The sequence below is a fragment of the Nothobranchius furzeri genome, chromosome 6, assembly GCF_043380555.1.
Source record: "Nothobranchius furzeri strain GRZ-AD chromosome 6, NfurGRZ-RIMD1, whole genome shotgun sequence".
Taxonomy (NCBI): domain Eukaryota; kingdom Metazoa; phylum Chordata; class Actinopteri; order Cyprinodontiformes; family Nothobranchiidae; genus Nothobranchius; species Nothobranchius furzeri.
The window spans coordinates 66,888,525-66,899,066 of record NC_091746.1 but is presented as its reverse complement, the minus strand read 5'-3'; positions in this window follow the sequence as shown (position 1 = coordinate 66,899,066).

The following is a 10,542-nucleotide window of genomic DNA, read 5'->3' as shown; positions in this document are numbered from 1 at the left end:
CGCACGACCACCCATTTCTATAAATGAAGACAAATCTGAGCAGTTCACATCACTGCCTTTTTATCTGTGTCATGTCTCGTCACTCCCAGAGAAACTAAAAATGGGAAAAGAGGTGGAGCTGAGGGTGGAGGCTAATGAACCAATGTGGCTACTAGCTAACTGAGCTAACCCCCAAAGCTACGATGAAGCTAGGAACTAATATTGACTGTTCAGCCATCTCTCATTTCTGTGTGTGTTTGTTTAAAGCCTATGTTATGTTTTGTAGTAGGTATAAAAGCAGAGGCGCAGTTTATGCACCAGAACTTTAGTACTCGAGAGGCAGTAGGGTCAGGGGCACCCCTAGAAAACTTTGATAAGGATGGTCAGACAGGACCAAAGGATTTCTGAATATTAGAATATTTTAGAATGCTATCGGTCTCAGAATTATCTTACTGGTCACAAAGTTGGCGGAAACAACTGCAAATTATATTTACTATTAAAAGTATTCTTACTTTTATCATAATTATGGAGATTATATAAAAAATGTATATAGTTTACCTAAAAATATTCAAAAAAATGTTTTACTTGTTCTTGTTGTATGATCAAATATGGCAGCTTTGATTTCCATGATATGATTTCTTCAACGTCATTACGTTTTTATTTACAACACATGTATCTATTTAGCACAACTAGTAAACTATGTCATGTGAGAGTTTCATAAACCTAGCATCATTAGTTTTAGAGATCTGGCTGTAAACACAGAGAGATTTAGCAGTTTTCCGGTTTTGAAGACATTATAATGTTTGGCGCCTCACAGACGCACACTGATTGGTCAGACGACGCCATGGCTCAAACTGTGGCTAGCTAGATCTTTGATGATTGGTTGGGTGAAACCTTGTAATAGGGCTTGGGATCACACGTGATTACGCATAGCATTCTGGGATGTGCACAGATACGTTGATGACCTAATGAGTGTAAACAAACTGAAAAAAAAACTCTTGCGGAGAAGAAGCAGATTTGGGTAAAAGGAAGTGTTGAACAACATGTTCAAGGCCCAAAAAGGATGCGGAATACACAGAGGTACATTCAATAAAGATGTCAATGTTATAATTTGGATCCATGTGAGACCCAAGAGTGGAACACCGATGATAACTTGTTGCTGCCGCAGTTCTGCACAACGGTCGATTTCGGCCATCTTGTTTGTGAGTGGATGTTAACGTCTGAATGAGAGGTATGCGTTTCATTTGCTGGCTTCTCTAGCAAAACGGTCAAAACTGTCGTCCCACAGAAGAATTGTAGCAGGAGGAGTTGTCTTGTGTGTCAGCGCCCCTGTATTAGCCCACCGGTATGTGTGTGTAGTCTATGTGTGTGTTGTGTGTGCATGTCACGGTTGAAGGAAATAAACGATGTATAAAACAAACGTACACCATATGTAACTCACCAGAATGAAAATACTCTGGAAGGTGATGTTTGGTTACCTTACAACTGTGATCCAAGCGAGCCGACGAGACCTTGTTATGTTAGATACCTGGTCTCCGTGGTTACGCCTCTTAGCAGGAAAAAGGTGAAGTTAGCCCGTGTTCCCTGGCGATCACGTGTTGCACCCCTCAACACCCTGGCGATCACATGTTGCATTCCACAACACCGCAACGATTTACCGTGGTTGCATAATATAACCAATCAGATTAAATTAAGCTGCAAGAATGAGATGGAGCATGCTGTTGTCAATAGCAACAAGCAAAGATTCGTAGGCCGCCAACATGGCGGCCGCGTCGGTGACGACACCATAACTAGCCCTATTCTAAGAGTTTGTGAGAAGGCATACTGACATCATTTATCATGTGAGTGGAAGTTTCCAAACATAGACAATTGCTTTATAAAGGCTTAAACCGGTAAATCATTAACCCTAAACCAACATGTTTGTTTGTTTCCATCAATCCCTGGAGTTCCTCTTTTCTCTTCTACATCTCTCAGTTGTCATACCTCCGCATAAAAACAGCATCTTTCAACATGTTTGTTCTCCGCAGCTTGCTTTTCTTGGTGCCCCTAGGGGCTTTTCATCATCTGGATCAAACGGCTTCAGCCCCTGGTGGAAACAGGAAGTAACTGAGCAGCAGCAAGGGTCCTCGTCGCTGCTGCGGCCCGCTGACCGACAACCAATCAGAACACATCAGTGTGAACCCTCATCTGTGGTATCAGCCTGAGGTTAATGCTGCACATGAGGTCATTTCTTGTACAGGTTTTCTGATTCTTTGTCATTAGAAGGTAAACTGACACACATTGTGGAGCCAAATAAAGTCATCTTTAAATCTGATATCATCCACGCCATGTTGGCATTCACCTGATGGTCCAGAGTGGCTCTGAAGACCCAACATTTAGAACATGACGTTTTTATTTGTTGCTGTTTGGCCCCATCTACTGATGAACCTGTTGAACTGCAGTGTTCCTGGATCAATTATTTATCATGAGAAAGTGTTATTATAGAGGCTAACTAACATAAAATGCATCGAATCCTGGAGCTGGTTGGAATCATTCATCTGTGTTTCTGTTGGTGAACACGTCTCGCTCGCCTTCTGTCCAACTAAAAGCTAAACTAGATTATTCATTAATATTTAAGAAGGCTGACAGCTATGCTGTTTATAATTAATTCACTTAAATTGTTAAGTCAATGGTGTCTTCTGAATGACTGCAATTTATCCTCCTGTCATAAAATATTAGATGAGGTTTATTTAGATTTATGAAAAAAATCAATGAGCAGCAACAAAAAATAATTTAAGTTTGTCAAAAAGGCTGAAAAATCAACAGATCCTGACATGTAAATAATGTAGATTGATGCATTTATTGAGCATGAATGACTAAAAGTCACATGTTTGCATTCTAATTACCACCAAATGACTTACAGGAACCGGTCATGCTGAATGGACCATGCCTGACGAGTCTTTGTCTAAATCAGTGCTTCCCAACTGGGGTCCGTGACCCCCGAAGGAGGCCCTCGCAAGATTCCAGTGTTTCCCTGTGAGGTTACCTAGAAATACATTTATAAAATATCAGTAACACATCCAATATCCAGTCACAATTCTGTGTAAGAGTTGCAACTATCATCTATCTATCATCTATCTATCTATCTATCTATCTATCTATCTATCTATCTATCTATCTATCTATTATCTATCTATCTATCTATCTATCTGTCTGTCTGTCTGTCTATCATCTGTCTGTCTGTCTGTCTGTCATCTGTCGGTCTGTCTGTCATATTACTGTATGATTGTACAATCGATGTTCACTATTTTATACATACAGACGTATGTCACGCTTGTTTTTTGAAACAGGTCGTCTGAACGTTGAATGTTTCCTGCAGAGCTACAGCTACACTCCTGCACAGACACACGTAGACGATGCGTGGACTGGCTCTGCCTCTGCCTTCCAAGGCCGTAGTGGCCGGTCGCCATCTTAGATGGGTCTCCATTCGCCCACATTACATTAATTTCTCCTGAGGAAGGTGTTTACCCAACTAAAAAGCACACTTTATCAAGCTTGTTCACAAAATCAGACACACAGTTTGGCATGACAATTAAAATGTAATTAAACAAAATAAAACAAATTAAAGAAACACAAAAATCCCATCAAGTCGGCCAGAAAAGTCGCTAGTAATCCCACGTGACCTTTTTTCAACAGTTGTTGCAATCGTGGAGCTGCAATGGCTGCACATAATCAGACCAAATCTCGTAATGGCATTGTTATTATTTAAGGTGGAGATTGTTTTCAAATAAAGCTCAATTTATGTTTTTGGTGTGTTTGTTTGTACTCCAAATTTGACATTTGGTCATTTATGTATCCTTCTTTCCTTTTTCCATATACAATTAATGACCTAATGCTCAATTTAAAAAATAATAATAAACAGCTGCACACAATCAGGTACGGTCTCCTCTGTCCAGTGTGGCGTCTAGGTATTCATCTCTACGCACAGCTGCGTCGACGTAAGTGTATTCATGCGCAGTAGAGATCAAAGGTGCTATGACGTAGCATGATTACATCACTCCGTATAACAGTCAGTTGCCACTAGTCTGTCGACTATACAAGTCAGTAAGTCTCTTTCTGAAAACGTGTTTTCTTTTTAAGAAGATCTTCAAGAAATTCAGCAATGTCGTCTTTTAAAATGGAGGAAGGAGAGTAAGTCTTTGGTTGTATGTGCATGTGTGAGCATGAGGGAGGGAGTGTGTGACTGTGTTTGTGTGTGACTGTATATGTCAGGTGGGGCCTTTGACTCCTCCCTTCTCCTGGGACTTCTTTTGATGATATACATCTTCGTCTCCCCTCTCCCTGCCACACCTGGTGTGGAGTGTGGTGCCTTGGTCTGCCTGGGTCGTGGCTTCCGGGTCAGGGGGTTTAAAATTTTTGGCGTCTGCCTGACCAATCCCTGTAGCTGCCTGGTGGGGTCTGGGTCCCTGGGCTCTGATGGGTCCCCGGCGGGGGTGGTCGCCCCTGGGTCCCGGGCTTGGCCGGCTAGGGGGTGGGAGGCTGCAGGCGGGCCTGTGGGCTTGCCGCCGATATCTCCCAGGACTCTGCCGGCTGCTGGTTGTGGCCCCCCCGGGGCGATCCTCTGTGCCTCTTGAGGGGGGCGGGGGCCTTCCTGGTTGCAGTCTCCTTGGGGTTCCTGTGCTCTGGGGCAGCTCCTGGATCTCTGGGACTTGGAGCTCCCCCCATCTCCTACACATCTTTGGGGGGCAGATCTGTGGCCCCTCACACTCTATTGGACGCTCCTATAGAGAAACCTTACATAAACAAGCACGTGTACACACACAGGTGCTCACATGGTGCTCTCATAAGTATGGACTTGAGCATGTTCAACACAGGTCTTAAAGCTATGGTTGGCACTAAATGCACTGTGATTCATTATCGTGTGATTGTTCAGTTAAACAATGTTGATTATATATTTCTTCATCAAGTTGACACAGCGATAGCTTGCTCCTGTTGTATTGTTGTTGTGTCCCATTTTTTGTTTGTTTTTTGTATTTGTATTTTTTTTCTTCTTCTCTCCTTCTGCAGGTCTAGAAGCAGACTCTTGTTCATTATTGTTTATTTTTGTGGAATTATTTTTGAGCCCCTCCATTTGTACTTCAGTGAGCCAAGCCAATATATTTCATGCTCAGAGTGCACGCTGTCCACTGAGGTGGACATGTAATAAATTATTTGTAAATTATAACATTTTACAAAAATATTTGTTGAAATTTGTTTCATTCACACCTAAAGACGCATGAAAAAAAGTGTTAAAAAATCATGGTTGAAGATTTCATAATTCATGCATCAAAGGGTTAATATTGAAGGCAGGAGTTAAAATTATTGGCCAATCCAACGTTTACTTAGCTGAGGGATTACTTCCATCTGGGTCATTCGGAAAAACTATCAAATGTAGAAAAAAGGAACAAACGAGATAGAAGCTGCAAACATATTTAGAAAAGAAAAGCACTGGCAAGCTAAGAGGGAGGTGGACGCAAATAACCTTATCAGTGTTCTGGACCCTGACAAAAACAACCTGATCAGATTTATTGACTCGTTTATAATAATAATAATACATTTTATTTCAACTGCGGCTTTCTTAACACTCAAGGACACTTTACAGGCAGAGATAAAATACACAACAATAAAAGATAACACAGCATAAAATAAACAGACAGATTGGAGCAAAGAGAGTAATCATTGGAATGCTAGACGGAACAGGTGGGTTTTGAGTCTGGTTTTAAAGAGAGTGAGGGAGTCAATGTTACGGAGGTCAGGAGGGAGTGAGTTCCAGAGCTGGGGAGCAGAGCGACTGAAGGCCTTCTGCCCATAGTGACCAGACGGAGAGGTGGGACTGAGAGGTGAATGGAGGAGGAGGACCTGAGGGAACGGGTGGAGGTTGGGCGATGAAGGAGGTCTGAGACGTACCGGGGAGCTAGGTTATGGATGGCTTTGAATGTATATAGCAGAATTTTGAATTGGATTCTGGAAGTGACTGGGAGCCAGTAGAGCTGCTGAAGAACAGGGGTGATGTGGTGGAAGGAGGGAGTTCTGGTAATGATGCGGGCTGCCGAGTTCTGGAGAAGTTGGAGTTTATGGAGGGATTTGTGAGGAAGACCGAAGAGAAGAGAGTTGCAGTAGTCAATACGGGAAGTGATGAGGCTGTGGACAAGGATGACGACCGAGTGAGTAGTGAGGGAGGGGCGTAGGCGGTTAATGTTGCGTAGATGGAAGTAGGCAGACCGGGTAATATTGTTTATCTGCAAGGACTGCATTTGTCTTTTGTTCGAATGTTTTTATTCAAGTTTGGATCAGTTATTCGAATACACAGGCAATAGATGTAGAATGTTTTACATCACACCCATCGCTCAACAGATGTTGGTCGCCCTTCAAGCTCTGAAAAGCATTGGCATAACTCACACAGACGTGAAACCAGATAATATCACGGTGAATGCTTTTCTGGATCACTGGAACATTAAGGTCAAGTTGCGTGGTTTTGGGTTGGCTCGTAAAACAGCTGAATTATCAGAATTTTCTATGATGCAGGCTGATCGGTACAGGGCACCAGAGGTTATCTTGGGTCTTCCACGGGATGAAGGTATAGACACTTGGGAGCTTGGTTGTACGTTGGCCTATCTGTATCCTGCTTCTCATCTGTTTCCAGATGATGACTACACAGTTATGAGGTGTATTGTTAAGCATGTGGGTCTACCAGACAAAAATATGCTTCAGAACGGTCGGCATGTCAGACGCTTTTTCACATTTGACAAAAGCAGACTTGTACATCATTGGAGGTTGAGAGATTGGAAGGACTATAAACAGGAAAATGGACAGAGAATTTTCTCAAAACACTTTTAATTTTACTGATGAACCCACTGATGACCTAATCTATTATTCACCAGATTTGGCTGATTTCTATACCGTCACTAAATTTTCTGACCTCCTTAAAAAAACGCTGGTTGTGAATCCAGCAGATAGAATCCTTCCAGAGGATGCTCTCAACCATACATTCATCACGACGGATAGTTTGTCTTTCAGGTGGCCAAAAAAATGTGACTCGTGCAATGTCTCAGAATCTTCACAATTAGCATTCAAGAAAGGAGTTAAAATCATTGACCAATCAGATGTTTATCAAATTGAGGGATTTGGCTACTAAGACAGATAAATTAACACACATTCTTCCGAAGAAACCTTAGATGTACAGGGCACCGGAGGTTATCTTGGGTTTTCCATGAGATGAAGGCATAGATATGTGGGGGCTTGGTTGTACGTTGGCTTTTCTGTATATAGGCAATCATCTGTTTCCAAATGATAGCTACTTAATGATGAAGTGTATTGGTAGGTATATGGGTCTGCATGTCTCACGTTATTTCAAATATGTCATCAGCAGACCTAAACATTTTTGGAATTTGAAATGTCCGAAAGGAATATCGACAAGACACAAGATCAAGAATTTTCTCAGAAGACCAAGGGAATCCTTATGATTCCCTTGGTGGCTTACAGTAATAAGCACCATCATGTGCTAGTTACACAGAACATAGACACTTTTATAGACCTTCTTAAAAAAATGCTAGCTGTGAATTCAGCAGATAGAATTGTTCCGGAGGATGCTCTCAACCACACATTCATCACAATGGAGCATTTTCCCAATTCCAGTTTATGCTCTAATGAGTCAGAGACACATGAAATACCAGCCAGAAGCCAAACCACTGATCAGCGTCGCAGAGGTGGAATTTCCTGAGTTAGACTCAGGCCTAACTGAATCCCACAAAGACACACAATCCTCAGTCTCAACCTTGGACAAAGGAGTTCAAATCATTGACCAATCAGACGTTTACCAAATTGAGGAAGTATTTGGATCTAGAGGACATACAGAAGTGCAAAAAAGAGGGAACAGATGAGATAGTTAGCAGTAAAGATATTTAGAAAACAAAAGCATTTGCAAGCAATGAAGGAGGTGAATGCATACAGGGATCTCAGTTATCTGAGCTCTGACAAACACAACCTGATCAGATTAATTGACTCTTTTATCTACAAAGACTGCGTTTGCCTTGTTTTTGAACTTTCACATCTAAGTTGTTCTGAATCGTTAGAAAAGGAAGATTCCACTTCTCTAAGTGTGACTGATTTCACACCTATCGCTGAACACATGAACGAGAAACAGGACAGAGGATCATCCCGGTAAAACCATCCATCCATAGTTTATTCATAGAGCACGCTTTAAAACACAGCGTTGCAGCTGACCACAGTGCTGTACATCCAAAACCAAAAGAATACAAAAGAGGTGGGCAAAACTAGGCTAGCGCAAAGAACAGACAACAGAGTGGACAGGAAAATAAAGCAAACATTTCACGAATAGTAAAAATATTTCAAAGCTCAAGATAAAAGCAGAGCAGTAGACAGGAGAGGCCACGATTACTAGAAGAATAGAGACAAAGTGGGAGAGAGTGGCATTTTTAGGAACTAAAGTCAAGGCTGAAGTAATGGGTTTCAGTCATGTTTTGAAGTCATTTAATGATCGTGACAGCCGGATGTGCAGGGGTGGTGTGTTCCATAGTTTAGGGGCTGCGTGAGAAAAAGCTCGCTCCCCATGGGATTCATAAGATCTCCTAGATCAGCAGACCGAAGGGAATGCACAGGGGTGCAGGGATGGAGCGAGTCACGGAGGTAAAGAGGAGATGAATCGTTTATAGCGTTATAGACAAAAGTTAGCATCTTAAATGTAATCCTGTACTGCACTGGGATTCAGTGTAGACTGTAGAGGACGTGGACCAAATATAAGGACTTACAGCTACCTTAAACCAGGGGGAGAATTTCACTGCCTTGTTTAAAGGATTGATACGCCACAGAATTACACAATTGGGATCTATGGTATGCTCGTGCAACCTTGAATATGGTGCCAGATGGAAAGAAATAGAGTTAGCAATTATATAGAAATTTACAAAACAAAGTTTGATCGAGGAGAAGGCTCGACCTGAGGATCTGAGGGCTTTGGGTAATTCAGGGATTATTTCAGAGATGTATGTCGCTTAGAATTATGTATAAGGGTGCAAATAAAACAAGTTAGAAATTTCTGAAGAAATTTTATAAGGGACCTGCTCGCTGGCACAAAATAGTGGCCAAGTGCTTTGGAGGCCAAAGAATGATACTTGGGTGACTATGAAGTAATCACCCCATAGTCATAGCATTGATGCGGGATTAAAAAAAACACAAAATCATGATATCTGAGTGATGTTGAGGTGAAAACCCCAAAGTGATGATATCTGGGTGACTTTGGAGTAATCACCCCTCACTCAAACGTTTTTTGATAGGATTTAGAACTTTGTAAATTTTGGTGTTTTGGATAAAATAGTTTTTTTATTTAAATCTTTTTGTTTAATATCTGTTTTCATTATTATACCTCAGCTGTTCATTTTCAATTGTAGCCTGTTTTTGATAGTCATCTTTGTTGTTTTTCTAGATTTAGTGGCTCAGTGGCTGCTGAAGACAGCCACCAACAGTTCAGAAGAAAAAACTTTTAAAAGAAGACGCCACCTCCAAAAAAAAGCAACAACTGGGCATCATGGTGGCACAGTGGCAGCACTGTTGCCTCGTGTCAACGATGCTAGTTTGGATCTAGACAGCTTCCATTCTGCGTGGAGTTAGTGTGTCCTCCACATCTATGCAGGGGTTTGCTCCCAGTGCTCAGGCGCCCCCCACCCCACCCCCCCAGGGCAAAAACAGGTTTAGGTCGACCGGAGACTCTAAATTGCCCCTAGCTGTAAGTGAATGTGTGAATGGTGGTGAGGTGTCTGGTCACCTGTCACACAGTGACACAGTTCAGAGGAGTAACATGGGAGTGTCTTCTCAAACTCCTGGTTAGTCGTGGCAGATGGCTGCTCATAATGAGCCAGGTTCTGCTGGAGATTTCTTTCTGTCAAAGGGGAGTTTTTTCTCTCCACGGTCACTACATGCTTGCTAGGTATGGGGATTGCTGTAAGTCTCTGACACAAGTCAGTGACTTGATGCAACCACTTCAAATTAGCAGTGGACGTCTTGGCAAGTTTAAGCTAACCGGTATCATTAGCAACTTCACCACATGGCAGAACTCCTTCAAGCTTGTGCTATGGAGATAAGCATCCACATTGCAAGTCAGTGGTAGAGTCATGCATTGCTGTTATCCAGTCCGGGGTGAGATGTCCAAATGTCCACAACTTGCCTTCTGATGCTCAGCTGCGACGTGGGCAACTTTTAAGTCCGAGAAATGGTGCACCAGTATATTTGTCTTTTTTTTTTTACATTGCACCTTTACAACTTAGTACAAAAGATATTTTTTTGGAATTATTTTATTTCATTTATTTAAAAAAAAGTTATTTGTGTGTGTGTGTGTGGGGGGGGGGGGTACACCTGTTTTAATGATCAGTTTAAAAGAAAAACACTTTTAAGACTACACTAAGAAAATAATGCATGCCGCCCTCCAGAATCCATCGTGTTTTTCAATATTATGTTTTCATATTTTGCTTACCAAATTGATGTAAGTTACAGCGTAGTTACTCGTAACTTTTGGTGTTTTGCCATCCTGACCAT